Below are 9,405 nucleotides of genomic sequence, written 5' to 3'. Positions count from 1 at the left end.
TCAGGACACGGAGTTCTGGAGGGCAACTTCCTGGCCATGATAACCTTTATCCTTTAAGATCTATGTCATCATGATCACTGCTACCACATTCCATACCACCCAGCACACTCACAGCAGAGAGGCTAGAAATACTGGTAGTAATCAGGCTGTCTTGTGTGCGACTGAACATTCTAGAAGAACTTAGGACTTGAGAAGACACAGCTCCTATTTTTGCTGTGGCATTCCCACACACCCACTATGTTTTCTTTCCACCACTTTCATATTACTCTCTCCACTTCCTATCTTTCCATCCTATTTCTCATTACGTTTTCTGAACTTAAAAGTCTATATTCTGCTCATTTCGTCCCTACATGTACGAATACTGGAATGATACAGAGAAGATTAGCACAGCGCCTGTGCAAGGATGACAGGCAAATTTGTGAACCATTCCATGTTTTCCTGACTCTGTTGCTGCTTTTCACTGCTTTTCCCCTGGAGGGGCTGCCTTGCCAGGCCACAGTGAAGAGGACACTCTCAGTCATGAGGCAGCTTGATGAGCTGGGGGTGGTGAGCAGGAGAGGCTTGCTTCTCTGAGGAATACTGGAGGGGAGGACAGGGAAACCGGGAGGGAGGGTTGGACCTGGGAGGAGAAGAAGGAGGGGCCTATGACTGGTATGTAAAGTGACTAATTAATGAAAAAAAAAAGAAGGAAAAAAATCTATATTCTGTTTTCATGTCATCTTTTTCTTTTTATTTTTTTCATTCCCCTTATAATTTGATGGACATAAGTACCTACATACCTAGCCAGACTCTTTTCTTCTGTATCCTTGAATGCTACTCCTCCATGCCTGTGCATTGCATCATCTCCATGCATTCATTGCTTTTGGGCACTTAGGTTGCGATTATACTGAAAGACATGTGTAGGCAATGTCTCATCTCACAGATTCTGAATACTCCTTGGTAGATTTAATCTCTTATTGAGATGAAGTGGCATGTTCTCTTCTAGATGAATTTGGCTTGAGTTGTGTCTTATTGGATGTAGGTATAGCTGCCCCATCTTGCTTAGGATTCCATAGTTGGTACAGCATTTGTTGTCTCTTCACTTACTGTCATTGTATACTTTAGACTTTTTTTTTTTTTTTTTTTTTACTGAGGTGAGTTTCTTGTGAGCAGCACATGTTGGGCTGTTAAAAAATATAATCAGCATGTGTGTATGTGTGTGTGTTGTTGTTGTTGTTGCTGCTGCTGCTGCTGCTGCTGCTGCTGCTGTTGTTGCTTTATTTGTTTGCATGGTTCTGTATTAAGGAGCTGGAGAGATGGTTCTGGAACTGTGATTGTGTACTAGTTTTGCAGAGGACTCAAGTTCAGTTCCCAGAATAACTAACATTTCATAAACTACTTGCTAATTCAGCCTCTCACTTAAAGGTTCACTGTGGTGAATAACACAAGATGTAGCTTATTATGACCTAGTTAGTGGTCAATGACTAATGTATCATTATTATAAGGCATATTCTTGTCAATACATTGTGAAAATTGACTTGTACTATGAGCAGGGCACTAGGGAAGGAACTGACCGGATCTATGCATTTGCTGTGTACCGGGTACCACTGCAGCTCTGTGACAGAAGGTATCTCATTTAACCTTCATCTCATACTGACTCCATTGCCTTGGTTTTTTGTTTTTTGTTTTGTTTTGTTTTTTTTAAGAAAATGTTGGTTACAAGTGATTAAACAGCTAATTCACTCAAGAACCTGCAGAAAGGAGCAGGGCTTCTTGAGTGGGAAGATGGGATTGCCTCATGGCTAAGAAATTTCTTTGACCATTCTGATCAGAGGGAGGCTCTACAGCTTGGATTGATCTATATATCTTCCTTGGATTCTGAAACATCTGACTACAATGTGGGAAATCAAGTGCAGACAATGGTCAGAACCCAAAGAGCAGGAAAGTCCACAGGGGGTGAGATGGATGTGTGGTCTAATTCTCCCAGTCCTGTTTGTTCTGCTGGCACATTAGTGTGTTTTAGTATCTTACTTTAAGAGCATACATTACTCTTAATAGTATATCTCATTTTCCTTCTAGGGAAAGCAGGAGATATGGTGCATTCTGCAAGACTACAGAAGCTGCTTTCCAGGCATAGCCTAGTGGGCTGGGTAATGTACTACCTCAAAGCCAGAGCAAAGTACTGCTAATGGCTGCAGAGGATCAGACCAATATGCTCTCACCCAAAGCCCTTTTAAAGCAATACATATTTTATGTCCCTTTATGTATAACTGGAGCTGTCCAAATTGGAGTCAATCCTGAGGATTTTGTTAGTTATATATTGGGGTACAGCAGAACTCAATCATAGGAATAAAGCTGGGCCTCAGCCAGAGACACACAAGTAAGATGGGGGAATGTGGTCAGCAGCTCCTCTCTTTGCTTTCGGTTCTGGTATTGATTTTGTCAATAACTTTCTCCTCTTCTACTGAGACATGGTCATTGGCTTCCTGGCTCTTGGACCTTCAGACTTTGATTGCTTTGTTGCTAGCTTTTCTGGCTCACCAGCTTGCAGACAGTAGTATGGTCTTTTCAGATCATGAAAGTGTGGGCTAGCTTTAAAATAAATCTCCTCTTTATTGTCTGTCTGTCTCTTACCTGTCTATCTAATCTATCCTACACAATCCTGGTCTACTCTATTGATCTCATTTCTTTGGAGAAATGTGATAACAGCCATATAGAAGAAAATATACACATCACAATTCAAAGTTATTCATTGTGTTTTAGTGTTATGGCTGACTCTTGGATATCATCTTTAACCATAACCTCTAAACACTGAATAACACAGAATTCAATTAAAAATTCCCCCAAATAAGAAAGAATCTGATAGCTGCCATCTATGTGCAAGACATATTGGTGACTCTGTAGGGAGAGACACTTCTCACATAACCTGACTACCACAGTTCCAACCTCTAGACCCACGTAGTTGAGGAGAGGGCAGATACCCACAAGGTTTCCATATGGTGTGTATCTTCCCACAAACATATACAAAATTAGTTAATTAATTCATTCATTCATTAATAAAATACCAACAAAAGAAATTAGCAGTGAGCATGCCATGAAAGCAATGTGGGCACAGAATAGCCGAGGGTCAAGGTTCAGGCTCAGTGCACAGATGTCCATAGCAATGCGCACATGTATCTTCACGCCATGATGGCAAGGTATAAACTTGGGGTATAAGACAGCATTGTAGTGGCAGTGGTGTCAGGCATATGCTGGGAGGTGGCTTGCTCTCTCTCGGGGATTCTGTTCAAGCTGGTAAAACTTGGGAGGACTGGATCCCATCAGTGATTGGGAACTAGGTTCCTGTGCTGACCCCAGCCCCACAGACAGAGAGGCTGGCACAGGCAATATTTATTTTTTTAACAACCCTAGTCCAGTTATTGCTTGGTAATATGCCATAGATAAATTGGGGGCAAAACTTAGGCTTGTATTACCCTTTACTGGGACATTGATAAAAAAAAAAAGTCTTGAATGAATCAGACCTATGGCACCTCTGGGATTTAATTAGAAGTGATCGCAACCTAACAATTCTTTTATGGGCCTGAGACACACCAGTTTCAAAACCCACCAACATCAAATGTAAGGAGGTGACAATATCTTAAGCAATACTGGAAATCTGTTAGATGTGAGAAATCAAACCTTGTTATAAAAGAAAATATAATATATACTAAGAAAACAGAAATTATTCAGTTAATAAATTTTTTCAAGAGACGTGAAGTAATTTTGAAAATATCAAACAAAAATCCTTGAGGTTAAAGCTGAACTGAGCAAAATTAGAGTACATGATGTAAGCAAGGCCCTAGTAGTTGAACAGGTCAAGAAGCAGAAACGACTAAATCAAAGGCAGGTTATCTGTTTGTTCTCCAGTGATGGAATAAAAGGAGGGACATGAGTCGGAAGAATGAAGATCTCCTTATGTGCTCACAGGGACCGCACAATAGAACACCCCTGCTCCGTCTCAGTGTGTAATGGTGACTTAACAATACCAAAAGTAGAGAAATCCTCTTCAAAGAAACAATCAGGTACTGGAAGGTAACGTCATGGTCATTTTTATCTCATCCAAGACAACCCCAACACATGTTGCCATCAAACACTCAGTGGAAAGCACTCAGGGATGATTCTTAAGGCCAGGAAAGATATGCACACACATAGATGGGCACACAGTAAACCTTGCAGCAGAATTGTTAGCAGAACCATGTGTGATACCCTGTAAAACTATCCTCTAGAAACAAGTGAGAAGAATGAACACACAGACAAATAATCATCCCCATTAGATTTATATTATGATCAGCACTGAAATGAGCTTTTCAAACTGAAGAAAAGAGATGTTAGTGAGTGGGAAGGAAGCCTGTGGCCTGTTGGTTACTGGCTAGATTAACTAGACAGACAGTTTCAGAATGTGCCGGTAGCATGAACCTCCCATTAAAGTCATGCATTTTCTGCGAAGACTAAGGAGCAAAACAACTAAAATAACAACTGCAACATTAGAATCAATCATAGTCCAAGAAAAGCCACTTGGTACAAATGGATTCAGAAGGCACATTTGACTAATTCAATGTTCACTCATAAATGACTGTCAAGAAACCATGAACAGGTAAAATGCTTGTTAAAAAAAATCACCTATGCTTTCTTGCATCTATAATAAGTGTATCTATAATTTAGGTGTGCTTCCAGTAGATTCCCACAGTTCTGTATGTCCCAAGCTCTATCTCCTAGGTGTGTTTCAGGTTTCTAGGTGTGGTGGTTTGTCACTTGAACACCTGGCTCAAGTTGGAGTTGCTATCTTGGGAGATGTAGATGTTGAGGCCCTGCAGGAGGACATGAGGGTAAAAAGACTCAACTACTTGAAGGTCGCTCCTTCTGCCTCCTACTTATTATAAAGGATATGAACTCACATTTTCTTCTTCTTACAACCATGTGCCTTCTGCTGCAAAACTATTTCCATTGTCATGAACTCTAAGCTCTGGAACCTTCAGTTAACATGCACTCTAAGATGCCTTTGTCATGGTATTTCATCATATCAACATAAAGGTAACTAAGACACTAGGTCCTTTGAGGGCTGGAGACTGTTAGAGAACAACTGAGCAATGACTGACTTTGAGAGACAGGAAGGAGACCATGATGTCTCACGAGTGTCCTGAGTTCAAATAGAGCAGGGTGGTACAGCGGTGAGCAGCTGACCCTTCATCCTTCTTTTAAGTTGCTCCTGCCACGGGCCAGAGGCCTCTTAGTGAAGACACACTCACAATGCCCACAAACACACCCATAAAACACCCCACAAACGTACCCATAGTTGGTCCTCCGAAGACACAGGTAAATGATCTTCTTATGAATCAGTCAGCCTCAGATGTTTTTTGTGCAGAACAAGATAAGAAGGACTGAGATAAATAAATGTTGAAACATTTTAAGACCTTTGTCATCACTTACAGATAAACTACACATGTAATTAGAAAAAAAGGAAATGAAACCTTTATTTTATTATGGTATGACAGTAAACATAGGTAACCAAATAACATCAGCAAAAACATAAAAATCTCAGGACAGGAACCAACATAGAAAAATCATTTAGTTTACTATTCCCTAGTAATGAATAAGTACCATTTAAGTTAAAGATCTAATATCATTGTTTTAGTACTTCCCAAAGTGAAATACATAGAAATCAATCTAACAAAGCCTGCAGAAGAGCTAATTAGCAAAACCCTGAGATTGTTCAACTATTTAAAAATGAAGAAGAAAATTCATCTTCACAAATGGAAGGAAGTTTGTCATACTATGTCATATCTTCATGCCTTAATCTACAGATATTGACAAACATATTTTAAAGTTACATGCAAAAGCAAGAGGTTGGGATACCAACATCGTATGAAAAAGAGAAAAATAAAGCTAGGAAGCTGAGATCCTCGACACGTAGGGACATTTGGAATAACTGATCATTAACATGCAAATTAACAAACATAGGAATGCGTTATAAATTCAACTCAAAACTTACATAGGAAATCATCTGAAAACGTCTACATAACTTCAAAGTAGAAAAATTAAATTTTGGGCCTGCTTTCTGATTTGTATATCTGTTTCCCCAGAATTTGGTAGAATTAGAAATACTTGTCTATGCCTGATGGAACAGTAACTGTGTCCTCAATCACTATGCTACATACTGATTTAATTCTACGTGACCCCAATTGGGCCTATTGTCATCCCTTGCCAAGGGTTAATTTAGACATGGAGAGAGACCTAGCACTGTGGTTATGCAAACTGTATAAATTTAATGTTCACATGTGTGTGCCTATTTGCACTTGAACAGCCTTCTGAGAAACGTCTTGCTGTAGCGTCGTGTCCCCACTGGCACATTGTGGGCAGTTTGTGATTCATTAGTAAATTATTTCTATAATTCATCATTTGTGATGATTTGAACAGGAATGGCCCCACAGGCTCACACATTTGAATGTTTCAGTCCCAGTTGGTGAGACTTTTTGGGAAGGATCAGAAGGTGTGGCCTTGTTGGAGGTGTTACGTCACAGGGGGTGGGCTTCCCGGTTTCAAAAGCCCATGGCATTCTCACTTAGCCATTTCCTCCTGATACTTGTAGATAAAAATGTGAATTCTCAGCTTCTGTTCCAGCACCACGCCATGCTTCTGCACACGATGTCCATGGACTCAGACACTCTCGAACGGTGAGCTCTAAAATAAACATTTCCCTTTATATGTTACCTTGATCATGCTGTTTATCACAGGAATAGAACGGTAATGCAGACAACTTGTGAGTCAAATCACTGAGTTCTCTTCCACCTTGAGGCACGTTGGCTTGAGGATTTGTTGTCTGAAACCAAGAACTTCAAGCAGCTGTTTCCCAAGTATACCCTGCTAAGGTTGGACTACCAAGAAACGCACCCACGCCATCTTCTCACTCTTGGTTGTCAGCCTAGCTTCTCATGTCAGGGGCTGGCCTGGCTTAGTGGCTAACAATGTGTACTGCTCTTGTAGGGCACCTGAGTTTGTTTCCGAGAAGCCATGTTGGTTTGCTAGTAACTGCTTGGAACTTAAAAACTCAGACTCAGGAGTTTGACTATTAAGCCTCTGTGGGCACCAAAACTTATGTGTATATGCACATAGAGACAGATAAATATAAGACAAATCTTTAAAAATCAACTTGGCAATTTTTTCTGTTCTTTTTTGAAACTAGATATGATCCTTTAAAGGAGCCATAAGCCATAAGCACTCGATAGTCAGGGGTTGGGCGGCCATCAAAAAGTAATAGTAACTATAGGCATAGCTTGACAGTTTGAGGGTGTCCCCTGCTGCGCAGCGGGCACTACCCCTTTCAGTGGGTTTTGCAAGATTTGCATCAGTTGAACAATTGTGAACATTTTAGTTTTAGATTTGAACTTCATACCTACTTATCACTGCTATGTTCCAGCTGGCCAGTACGTGACACAGAGATGATTCCAACCAACCACCCTGACTCAAATGGCGATATCCCTCCTGTCCATCCACTCCTGTTTGAAAAGGAAGAATAATATTGCAAATGGCAGCATTTATGAAGAACATTTGCAGGCATACATATACTTAAAATTACTGATCTCGGAAATATCGCATCTTCACAGACCTGTTGTGCAATTTGGCCGAGATGGAGAATAGAACGGTTTCCCTACATTACTATACTGAGAAACACAATGATTATATTTTAAAGGGTTTCTCATTGAAGCAAAATCTTTTATTTTTAGATCTGCATGGTAGTTTCAGATGAGTGATGTGGCATATGGGCCCAATCCTGCAGAATGAGGAGATTGAATGCTTACTAAATAGAATTTTTCCTGTCAGGGTTTTTTTCCAATGACTGTTACTGACTCCAGTGATACTAATTTACCTCCATTCTGTATATGTGTTATTTTGATTATGACAAATGCAAATTGGAGTAAAGGTGAGTGCTTTATGTTCCAGGCTTGACTGCTACAAACAACGCATATCAATCACAAGTAATCACGTTGTCAGTTCCTAATTTAGCAAGAACTATTTCACTATAACCCAGCAAATGCAAATATCAAAATAAAGAAAGTTTTGGAAAACAGAATTCAATGAAGATGACCTCTATTTGAGCTGTCATTCTAAAGCCAGAGTCACTGTTCTCTTGTTTGTTTTCAAATATAAGAAACTGAGACTGTATAAGCCACAAGAGCCAGTGTATCTCATTCAGGCCATTTGTATTGAACCTGGAAAGCTTTACACCCACCCCAGCTTTACACCCACCTACCCCAGCTTTACACCCACCTACCCCAGCTTTACACCCACACCAGCTTTACACCCACGCCAGCTTTACACCCACCCCTGATTGGTGCCATTGTGATGCTGGTCCTCAGAAGCCAACTGAAGGTTGTTCTTGGCCATGGCCTTGAGCTGCCATCTTCTAACATAGGGTGAGCCAGGCTAGTGGGACACACATGCACAGCCACATAACTCGAGAGGCTGGGTTGTTTTGGTTCGTTTCTTTTGCCTTTTGCCTAGTCAGGTTACAGAGTCACTTTATTGGCTTATATTCAATGCAGAGCTCTGCGGTAGCCTGGTTACTGTAGGTGAAGCTGATGATCACTTTTGTGCTGTTTATGCACATGAAATGACAGGAGGAGAAAGCCTCACTAAAATCCCCCTCAGGAGCTCTGGATATAATGTTGGAAGGTGCTAGAACTTTTTTCACTAAGAGCACCTTTAATGCACGTACTTGTGTTTGGAGTTATTTTCTGAGAAGACAGACAGGCAAAGGTGCAGGCTCGTGTTTCTGCATGAGGGAACAGGTATGCTTTCATGGCTATCTAGAATAAATAGTACTGAACATAACAGAAATCTCCCAAATGTGTAAAGATGCGCGCGCGCGCGCGCGCGCGCGTGTGTGTGTGTGTGTGTGTGTGTGTGTGTATGTGTCTTTAATGTCAAGTGTTGATTCTGTATTGAAACTGGCTGTTAGAAAATGAAAGTATTCAAGTCAGGTGAGAGCCTCTGTATTGCAAGCTTGAAGCGGGGAGGGGAAAACTATCACTTCTGAAGGATCTTACAAAATTAAGGGAAAATTTAAGAAGTGGAAATATCTTTTAGAAGTAGAGGAAGCCGTGAGATCTGGTCTCTGCTGGAACGGCAACTGCATTCTGAGAGGATAATGTGGTAAAGCCATGTGACAGGGATGAAGCTGAAAAATGTCTAAACCAGAAAACGTGAGGTGGAGTCTGTCAGAGCCACACAGAACTTCCCGCATCTCAGTGCAGCTAGGTAGAAATGAAGCCGTGTGACTCATGTATCATGTGCAGTAGACGCATGTTACCCAGAAAGAAGGAGGAGCAAGCACCCGAGAGACTGCTGCTTACTGGTGGTTTCGTCTTGGGACATTTAATTTTTCTCAAA

General features: G+C 40.9%; 1 non-coding gene across 1 annotated transcript; it reads left to right on the top strand.

The window, feature by feature from the left end:
• Window positions 1-333: 333 nt before the first annotated feature.
• Window positions 334-438, top strand: LOC127186268 (U6 spliceosomal RNA). The gene has a single exon (XR_007830378.1). It is a non-coding gene; the product is annotated as a U6 spliceosomal RNA (small nuclear RNA).
• The last annotated feature ends 8,967 nt before the right edge of the window (window positions 439-9,405 follow it).

This window comes from Acomys russatus, unplaced genomic scaffold (genome assembly GCF_903995435.1).
Source record: "Acomys russatus unplaced genomic scaffold, mAcoRus1.1, whole genome shotgun sequence".
Taxonomy (NCBI): Eukaryota; Metazoa; Chordata; class Mammalia; order Rodentia; family Muridae; genus Acomys; species Acomys russatus.
Note: the sequence above shows the minus strand (reverse complement) of the source record. Positions and strands in the feature narration are given on the sequence as shown.